Source organism: Tupaia chinensis, unplaced genomic scaffold, assembly GCF_000334495.1.
Source record: "Tupaia chinensis unplaced genomic scaffold, TupChi_1.0 Scaffold000478_3, whole genome shotgun sequence".
Taxonomy (NCBI): domain Eukaryota; kingdom Metazoa; phylum Chordata; class Mammalia; order Scandentia; family Tupaiidae; genus Tupaia; species Tupaia belangeri.
In genome coordinates this window covers 3231936-3241787 of record NW_006159990.1, presented here as the reverse complement: position 1 = coordinate 3241787, position 9852 = coordinate 3231936, and positions in this window count along the sequence as shown.

The window sequence follows — 9852 nt, the reverse complement described above, 5'->3', positions numbered from 1 at the left end:
GGGAGGCCCGTGCCCCCGACAAAAAAAATCGTTGCAAAAAAAAAAAAAAAAAAAGTGAAGACAGTTAAGTATAAACTACCGTTTTGGAGAAAAATCAACAGAGGAAGAGAAAAAAGACAACTTGCTTAGAAAGTAATTCTGTAAAAATATTAAGCTGAGTAAAAAGCATTTTTAGGCCAAAGAGGGGAAAAAAACTTTTTTTTTTAAGTTATGAATTTGAGTGCTCAGAATAGAAAAGAGAGAAGATATCCTTGGTTTAATTGATGGAAATGAATTCTTAGATCAATAGGAAAGAAGGAAACTGAAACTTTAGATGAAGAATCAGCCTTGAAAGGAATCCAGCAAAATAAAGCCAAATCTTCTAATCCAACCCCATCACCACATCCTACTGTGTCATCTTAGCTCACACACTGGGCTGATGAAATGCTCATGCCCTCTCTGAATTCATATTGAAATCTTAACCCACAAGGTGAAGTTATTAGGAGGAGGGGCTTGAGGAGGTTGTTAGATCATGAGAGTAGAGCTTCATGAATGGAATGAGAAATTTTATTAAAAAAAAAAAAAAAAAAGGAAACAAAAAGATGCAAAAACGCAAAAGGTTATGAAACTCCAGGATACAAGTGGTTGGGTGCCACATATTCATTTCATTTAGATTTAGTAGTTTAACTAAAAGCTCAAATGACAAAACAGTTTAATAAGGATTTTTAGAAAAATAAGAATAAATAGTTCTACTTCTTAATACTTTTTAGCTCTCGCTATACTTATGCTCCACTTGCTATCTTAAAATGTGGCAAACCAATGATTTGCATCAGGATTTTTACTGAGGGGAAATGATTCAAACTTCCATAATGATATCCTTATGTGCCTATGTAAGCCTGAAAAATAATTCCAGCGTCATGATTGATGAATTTGTGGCTGTCTCAGGTTTTAAAATTAATTGGAGAGAAATGAAAATCGTAGTACAACTTGCTTTGTCTGCACAGCATGCCTTCTCTGTAAATCACTAAATGAACACCAGAGGGAATTAAATATTTTGGAACGGTATAAAAATAAATTTAAAAGAAAAGCATAACTTTGAAATGAAATATGTAAGGATCTTCTTATTCTATTATGATATAACTTTTAAAATTAAAATAGATTATTGGTTTGTAGAAATAATAATGCTTTAGAAAAATAAGATTAATCAGTTCAGATTTTTTTCATCTTGTTTGATAATTTTTTAATTTTTTAAATGATCTTTTATAATGTGAGTCAAAAACTTCATTAAATCATAAACCTTGTCCAATATTTCTAGAGGCAAAAAGTCATTCATTCTCCCATAAGCTCTCAACGTGTATTGATCCACTTACAAAGTTGGGTCTCTATCTTGTATAGGGAATCAGGACTCCATTTTCTGAGCACAGACAGCTCAAGTTGATGTCCAGTTGATGACCTGCTTAACTTATTTTTTTTCAAGCTGGCCTTTTATGTTTTCTGTCATATGATTTCTCTTTTGGATAGCTATCTGGTTGCCCTTAGGTTACCGTTATCAATACTATAGACTGTACTTGCAGTGCCATGAATTTACATCTTGGATGGCAAGCTTAGTTCTTTCCTCAAAAGTGGTCTTTCCTGTGATATTTTTCATACCCAAGTGAATAATATATTAGTAATTAAACTTTGAGTACTTCCCTTTTTTGAATTTGTACTCAATAACAAGCAAAGAAAGACAAGGATTTTAAAAATTTAGGCTGTATTCTTCAAAACTCAGTACAATTTTTGACTTATACTTAGCAAGATATTGAAGTACTTCATGATACCTCAATACAATTGTCTGACAATAGATGCATTTGGCACAATTTCTGATATTAAATAAATATATCTACAAGTGATTCACTATGTGTTCAAAACTCGTTATTATGCCTAAAATTAATCCTAGGCTAATCATGACTATAATATCACACAAATCCCAGTTAGGGGACATTTTACAAAGTCCTAACTAGTACTCTTCAAAACTACCCCAAGATTACTAAAAGCTAGGAAACTCTAGCAAATTGTCAAAGCAAAGAATATCCTTGAGGAAAAAAGACAAAAATAAAGTGATATCTTGAATTGCAACCAGGAACCACAAGAACAAAAATATATTAGGTTAAAAATAAGGGAATCTGAACAAAATATATACTACAATTAATAATAACGTTAATATTGGATCATCATGCATGGAAGATGTACTATAATAATCTAAGATATTCATGAGGGAAGAACCTTGGTGCTGGGCATATGCAAATTTTCATGTGTTATCTTTCTATAATCTAAAACTATTCTAACAGAAAAATCTATTAAATTACTATTTTATTTGTATCCTAACAACAAAAGTTTATTTTTTAAATGGGATTATTTATCTTTTGATTTAAAGCAAGAATGTTAGTCAGTCCCATGGTGTAAGGATTAACAATCTAGACTTTAAAGCAAGAATGCAATATGCCTGGGATTATACTAGGTCTTTGAGAAAATCATGACATATTTTCTATGGTTTCTTATGCAAAAATGTGTCATGACTTTCCTGACACCCATTAAGTAAAATCTAGTGACTTGAAGGGTAAAATAAATGTCATTTCTATAGAATAAAATAAAATTCAATGTTCTTTACTTTAAAATTATATTATGTGTCTTCCAGAATGTATGAGGTGAGAAATAGTATAAAAATGCTAAGTCAAATGCTCCTTGGTTGATGCTGCTACTCAGAAGGCTGAGGCCACGAGGGAGGCCTGGGTCTAATTTCTGACCCACCCTAAAAAGCTGGTTATGATGACATGACTGTCATTCCAGTATTTGGGAGTCTAAGACAAGAGGATCAAAAACTCCTGGCTAGGGGCCAGCAGGTTGCATGGTGGTTTATGTGGCTAGATTCTCATGTAGCTGACTGCAGTTTAAGTCCCAGATCCAGTGGCTGGGCAATCACCGGGGCATGAGTGAGCACATGCCCAAAATCCTGAGAGGAGAAGAGAGGAGAAGGGATTGCAGTAAGGCCATCCTCTCCTGGGGGGATGAGGGGTGGATATTTCTCTCTCTGTCTCTGTCTCTCTCCTCCTTGACAAGTGTACTCACCCTATAGCAAAAAACTAAAAAACAAACAAACAAAAACCCTGGCTTAGCCTGGGCAAAAAGGTGACATTCTCTCTAAAAGAGGTGAACATGGTGTGTGGCTGTAACCCTGTGGATCCAATTGGGAAGCTGAGGCAATAAGATTGCTACATAGTAAGATATTATCTATATTTTTGTTTAAAGAGTGTACTTTACCTTCTATTTTTGAGAAATAAGTATATAGAAAATCATAATGCTATTATATATTAAGAAGAGATACAACATATTGCTTTATTTTATTCTAGATGATCTATTATTTATGTGAAATATATATATATACATATATATATGTGTGTGTGTGTGTGTGTGCATATATATATATATATTATTATCAGCTCTTTTTACTTTCTCCCTTTCTTGAAAGAAATACAGGTATATATACAATAATAATACTAAACTTCAGTATACAAATACATCTATTATTAAAATTCTGCTGTGAATCTTTCTAATCTATTACATGTTTTAAAAATCTAAATAGTTATAGTCACACAATAGAAAAATATTTGCTTCCTTAAATTATTAGATTAATAATTAGATGCATTAGATGTTAATAATTTTTATTATGATATGTTTCAATAGATACATGATTTACCAGTTAGTAACAAATCTCTTATTTGCTTAAATATTTACCTAATGTAGGAAATTTGGGTAATTTTTATTTTTTATAACAATACATTGCTATGAAATATTTTGTACTTGTAAGAGATAGGGTGTTCACATGTACATAGAGACATAGACAATGAAAGAGAGAAGATAGAGAAAGAGAGAAAAGAAAAAGAGAGATTGAACTAAAGTTAGTTTTGTGTTTGTGCAGTTAGCATCTGTGCTTCCTAGAACACCACTGATGGAATGCCCCCATAGGGTAAAGAAACACAGTGATATGCACAATTCATGAATATTTGTTAAAAACAAACAATACATTTTGACTTTATTATATTTACTGTAATTAAGTCAAAGCTTATGGGTATAGATTTTTTTCTTTTGTATTTCACTATTTCCAAACCAAAATGGTCATTTGATAATTATTAAAAACTCAGAGGAATCATTAAGTATCTAAGAATTTATTTAAAAACAAGTTACAGTTTAATTCTAGTCACAAAATAAAAATGAGCAGCAGGGTACAGTAAAAGTTAAGACAGACTTTTTGCATGCAGCTGATTTTGGATTTTCACTCTTTCATGAGTTAGCATAGTCATTCAGGGATCATTTTAATGTACCAACCACAGCAGTTTCCCATTTATAGACATATTGTCAAATTCTCCTAAGTTTTACTTCTACACATGTTGTATTAGTTGGTTTGAAGACAAAAATGATCTCAAGTACCTTGTGATGTATTTGTAATAAACATCATTTAAGTTTGATAGACTGCCAAGACTAATGTTTATCTTTGACATCTAATTAATCTTAGAGACTCTTCACTTCTCTGTGTATTACAAACTTTAACTGCTTCGATGCTGCTGAAAATAGCAGCTATCCTGATTACGTACTGAGCCCAAAATACGAGTTTTTCACTGCTAAATCTGGTGAACATGTATTCTGTCTGCCAATCATATCAGCAATGAAATAACCATCAGATATCGAGCCACAGAAAGTTTAGTACCGTATACCATATTCCTAAAAATCACTTTTTAGTTGACCTGATAAAAGCTCACATTTAGCAAGCAAATATTTCTCTATCAAAGAAAAACTTTTGAGAAACATATGTTGATGTTACAGAATATCCCCTTTCTAATAGTCCAAACCTATGGAATTTCAGAGCTCACTTTAAAATAAAAAGAAAGCCATTACTTATACAGAGTCTTAATAATCTGTTTAACATGACCAACCTGGAATTAAAATAAGCAATACAAGATTGTATAGTCAATGGATTTAACAAAGATTTTATACAGATTAAGCCTTTTGTTGTATTGCTCTATTTTTTTCTGTCGCTGTCAGTTTGACCCTTTACCATGAGCACACAGTAATAGACATCTCATAGTAATCAGAAAGAATTATGAAAATAGAAGAGTGAAGGTTATCACATTTGTGAGAATGATGCCTCCAGTTAGGTTTCCATCAACTCTCAGGAATCTAGGTAGGTATCTTACTTCTTATGCATTTGTATCTTTTGACTTATCAAATCTGTTTATTCTTTCACTGACTACATTAAGATTATCTTTGTTAATTTACGAGATTGTTTGTTGCCTGATTTCTAAGTATTTTTCAGTATGTTTTTCTTTATAACTGTATCTCACAGTAAAGAATGTCATAGACAATTCAGTACGTATTTGCAGAGTAACCTTCGGAACAGGTTAGAAATGTTCATAACATAATATGTTAAATGTTGAAGGTAGTGAATATGTTTAATCCTTTTTTTATGACACACTGTATATAAAGACCATATGTGCCCTATAAAGATGTGTAATGATTTTATGTAAATCATTAATTATAGCAGATATTTAAAGAGAAGAATAAAACACAAACTTAAGGATCAAAAAAAAATTATTTACTCAACAAATGATTGCCAAATGCCAGTATGTGTCCGGCACTGTATTAAGCATTGAGCGAATAACGATGATCATAATGTAAGTGTACACCAACATGGAATGCTATTATCCCTAACAATTTGCAGATGGATCAAGGTACTCCAATACCTTGCTGCCAAGGATTCTGACATGATGTGTATCCATATGTAGTAAATTAAACAAATTCTCTCTTCACACACATTGTGCATATCAAATGTAGGGAGGTGGAAGATTCTTAGTACTTTTATCTTCTTTATTCAAATATATGCACAATAAATATCTCTAAATAAATAGAGAACATGGGTTAATATAGAACATGTACTACCCTATGACCTGCTGATTTTCGTGTTGATTATCCTGAGGAGAAAAAGGTAAACATACAAATAAGCACTAAAGAATAATTTTTGATACTGGTGTGTTAGCTGAATGAATTAAAATAAAGTAAATGACAACACCAACTATGCTTTTCAGGGGTATATAGCTATTTTAACACAGATGGTAATGGGTCTCTTGACTGATCTATGTTATGGAATTAACATTAAATTTTTCTATCTAGTGAAGAAGAAATATAGAAGGCAATAGGGATAAATCTAACTAAGTAAGTCGAAGATCTTTTTAAAGAAAACTGAAAATTTTTAAAAGTATATTGAAAGTGACATAAAAAAGTGGAAGGACAGTCCATGTTCCTGGATTAGAATAATTAACATAATAAAAATGGCAATTCTACCCAAATTATTCTACGTGTTTACTGCAATTCCAGTCAAAATACCAGAAATATTCTTAACAGATCTAGAAAAGACAATCATAGAATTTGTCTGGAATCATAAAAGACCTCGTATTGTGCTGGGACCATGCAGTTAACACAAGCTGAGTTTGAAAGAACTGCCTAGAGCAAGGACTTAGCTGAGGAGAACTGTTTGCAAGGTTTACGAGTTCTGGACCTCACCTCTATTGTCTTACTATACTGGTCTGCACTCAGTTTCTCTGCCATGGGCCTTATTGCCATACCCTGGTACCCCATAAAGGCACCCCCAGCCTTACCATAACTTTTACAATAATCCTGAAAGAATGTGGATCCACTAAGGCGGCAACTGCATAGGGCGGCAGCTGTGAACAGGAGTTACTCCCATTAGACTCATCCCACCCTCCTGGAAAATGTCAATAAAGAATGCTACATTCACTTCTCCTACTGGGGATTACATAGATAAGCATTAAAAATGTCTAGGTTAAAGTTACTAATGGGCGAAGAATCTCAGTAGCCTGGAGGGGCTCAGGGACTTACCCCAAAGGCCATAAGCCACCCTTACTCTCAGGACAAGGGAAGACTGCCATTCCCTAAGCCACAGTCATTGTATAGAGCAGCATGTAGAAGGTCCCAAGTACACAGTAACCTTTAGCTACTCACAAGACCACATTCCTTTCCTATGTAGACGCACCCTCTTAGCTGTAGACTACCCCAGAGATAACATAGGTATTCCACTTTAGTATATACTAACCTTGTCTTTACTAAACCAGACAGGATTTATTTCTAGGCTCTTGTAATTACTGCCACCCTACCCTGAAGCTAAAGTTCTCAAAAGCTGACCCAAGGCTCAAAATTCTCAAGCCAATCTGGGACTAAAGTAATCAAGCTGGTCTGGGACTGAAAATTCCTGGAAACCCTCTCATTCAAAGACCCTCCCTGGTAATCAAGATCTAAGAAGAAGATGCACCTAAAAAATGGACTTCCTTGTTCTAAAAATTATGACTGTTTATACCTAAACAAAACAGACGTCATGTTTTATGTTTATTGTTCCTATACTTTAAATGCCTTACCTTTTGGAGTAAAATCCTTCACTTATTTCCCCTCGCCCATCCTACTGCTGTAAAACTCCTTCTATAATAAATACGCATGACTCCTGGCCATCAGGGCTGCAGTCCGGAGCTTACTCTGGCTGTAGCTGACTGAGAACATGCTAAAGGGCATGAGATCTTAGTCTGATTCCTCTTCACCCACGTCGCCTTCCTGTGCACCCACCCCGGCTGGGGTACAGCTCCCAGCAGTATTGCAAAAGCAATCCTGTACAAGAAGAATGGAGTAGGAGGCATATCACTCCCTGATCCCAAGATATACTATAAAGCTGCGATCATCCAAACAGCATGGTATTGGCACAAAAACAGACATGTGGAACAATGGAATAGAATAGAGACCCCAGAAATAACCCCCAAAGCATACAGCCAACTAATTTTTGACAATGGATAACAATCAATCCATTAGGAACAGGAAAACCTCTTTAGTAAGTGGTGCTGTAAAAACCAGATATCCACCTGCAGAAAGATGAAACCGAACCCCCATCTTTCACCATTAACACCAAAATCACCTCGAAATGGATCAAAGATCTGAACCTAAGACCTCGAAAAATAAAACTACTGGTGAAAAATGCTTGGGAAACTCTGGGAGACATTGAAGCAGGCGAAGACTTCTTAAATAAGACTCCCAAAGCACAGGCAATAATCACTAAAATAGACAAAGTAGGACTATATTAGATTAAGAAGTTTATGCACAGCAAAGGACACAGTAAAAAGTGTGAATTGGCCCTCAGAATGGGAGAATATTTTTGTTTAAAATTCCTCAAGCAAGGGACTGATAACCAGAATACACAGGGAACTCAAGTACCTTACACTGAAAAAAAAATGATTAATCCAATTAAAGGATGGGAAAATGAGCTGAACAAGAATCTCTCTAAGGAAGACATATGAACAGCTAAAAAGCATATGAGGAAATGCTCAGCATCCATCATCATAAGGGAGATGCAGATAAAAACCACAATGAGATACCACCTAACCCTGTCAGAATGGCAAAGATTAAAAATATAAAAAGTGATAGGTGTTGATGGGGATGTGATGAAAAGGGAACTCTCCTACACAGTTGGTGGGAATGTAAACTGACTGGTTCAGCCACTGTGGAGAACAATATGGAGGTTCCTCAAAGATCTACAAATAGAACTACCATTTGATCCAGCAATCTCACTTCTGGATATCTACCCAAAGGACAGGAGAATGCTCAGTCAGAAAAGTGCTTGCACATCAATGCTTATTGCAGCATTACTCACGATTGCTAAGACATGGAACCAACCTAAATGTTCAAATACTGATGAATGGATTGGAAAAGTGTGGCACATATATTCTATGGAATACTACTCAGCCATGAAAAACAACAAGACCCTGACATTTGATAGAAAGTGGTTGGATATGGAGGGTCTATTGCTGCATGAAGTAAGCCACAATATGAAAGAAAGATATTGTATGTATCCCCTTAATATATACTGACTATCTGCACTCTTTGGTAGAGATCAAAATATTGGAGGATATAAAAGCAGTGAAAATAGTTAACAAGGATAAGACAGTGTAGAATGGGGCGAGAGAAGGAAGAGTATAGAGAAAGATAGCAAGAGAACAAATAGAGAGGCATGACATAAGTAGGACACAGATATGGTTTATGACCTATTGATGATGATGTGTATAGTATTCTCACATCTGAGAAGTATTTCATGTTGGCTAAAGTCTTTTTATAAGCCAAATGAAAAATAGTGATTGACTGTTTAAAAAAATAATTGGAATAATAATAATAACTGGGAAAAAAAAATGAAAAGCTATTGGATGATGAAATGGGGATTTTAATGTCTCTGTATTGACTAATATGCATGGTTCCTTCTAGAAAATGAAATGTAATATACTGTAAAGTTATATATGACTCAATGTAATATAAACAAGAATATGATGATAATAAATAAATTAAAAATTATAGAAGGCAAGAGATTTATGAAAACTTTACTTGTAAGAACAAAAACATAGGTCAACTGGCCATAGGTTTAAACTGTAATTTAAATTGCTATCTCTTAACCGTAGGAATCCAACATAAATATGACTGTACTTCAATTTTTGTAGCTGTGTCCCTTACTGAGATAGGAACAGTAACTTTTTCCCCTTCTTTAGTATCATATGCAGATTCTAATTTGTATTCTGATTTTTGGCTATAAGGTCATAGACAAATTGCTTATCATCTCTGTGCCTCAATGGATTCGTCTGTATAATAAAGCAAGTATGTAGCTCAGAAGTAATGATAATTACTTCTCAATAATTACCCATATAATTAGTATTCTATGTGAATGTTTATCATTAATAGCTTTGTATAATAGGAAAACCTTTAACTGACAGACACTAACAAAAATATTTCTACCTGTCA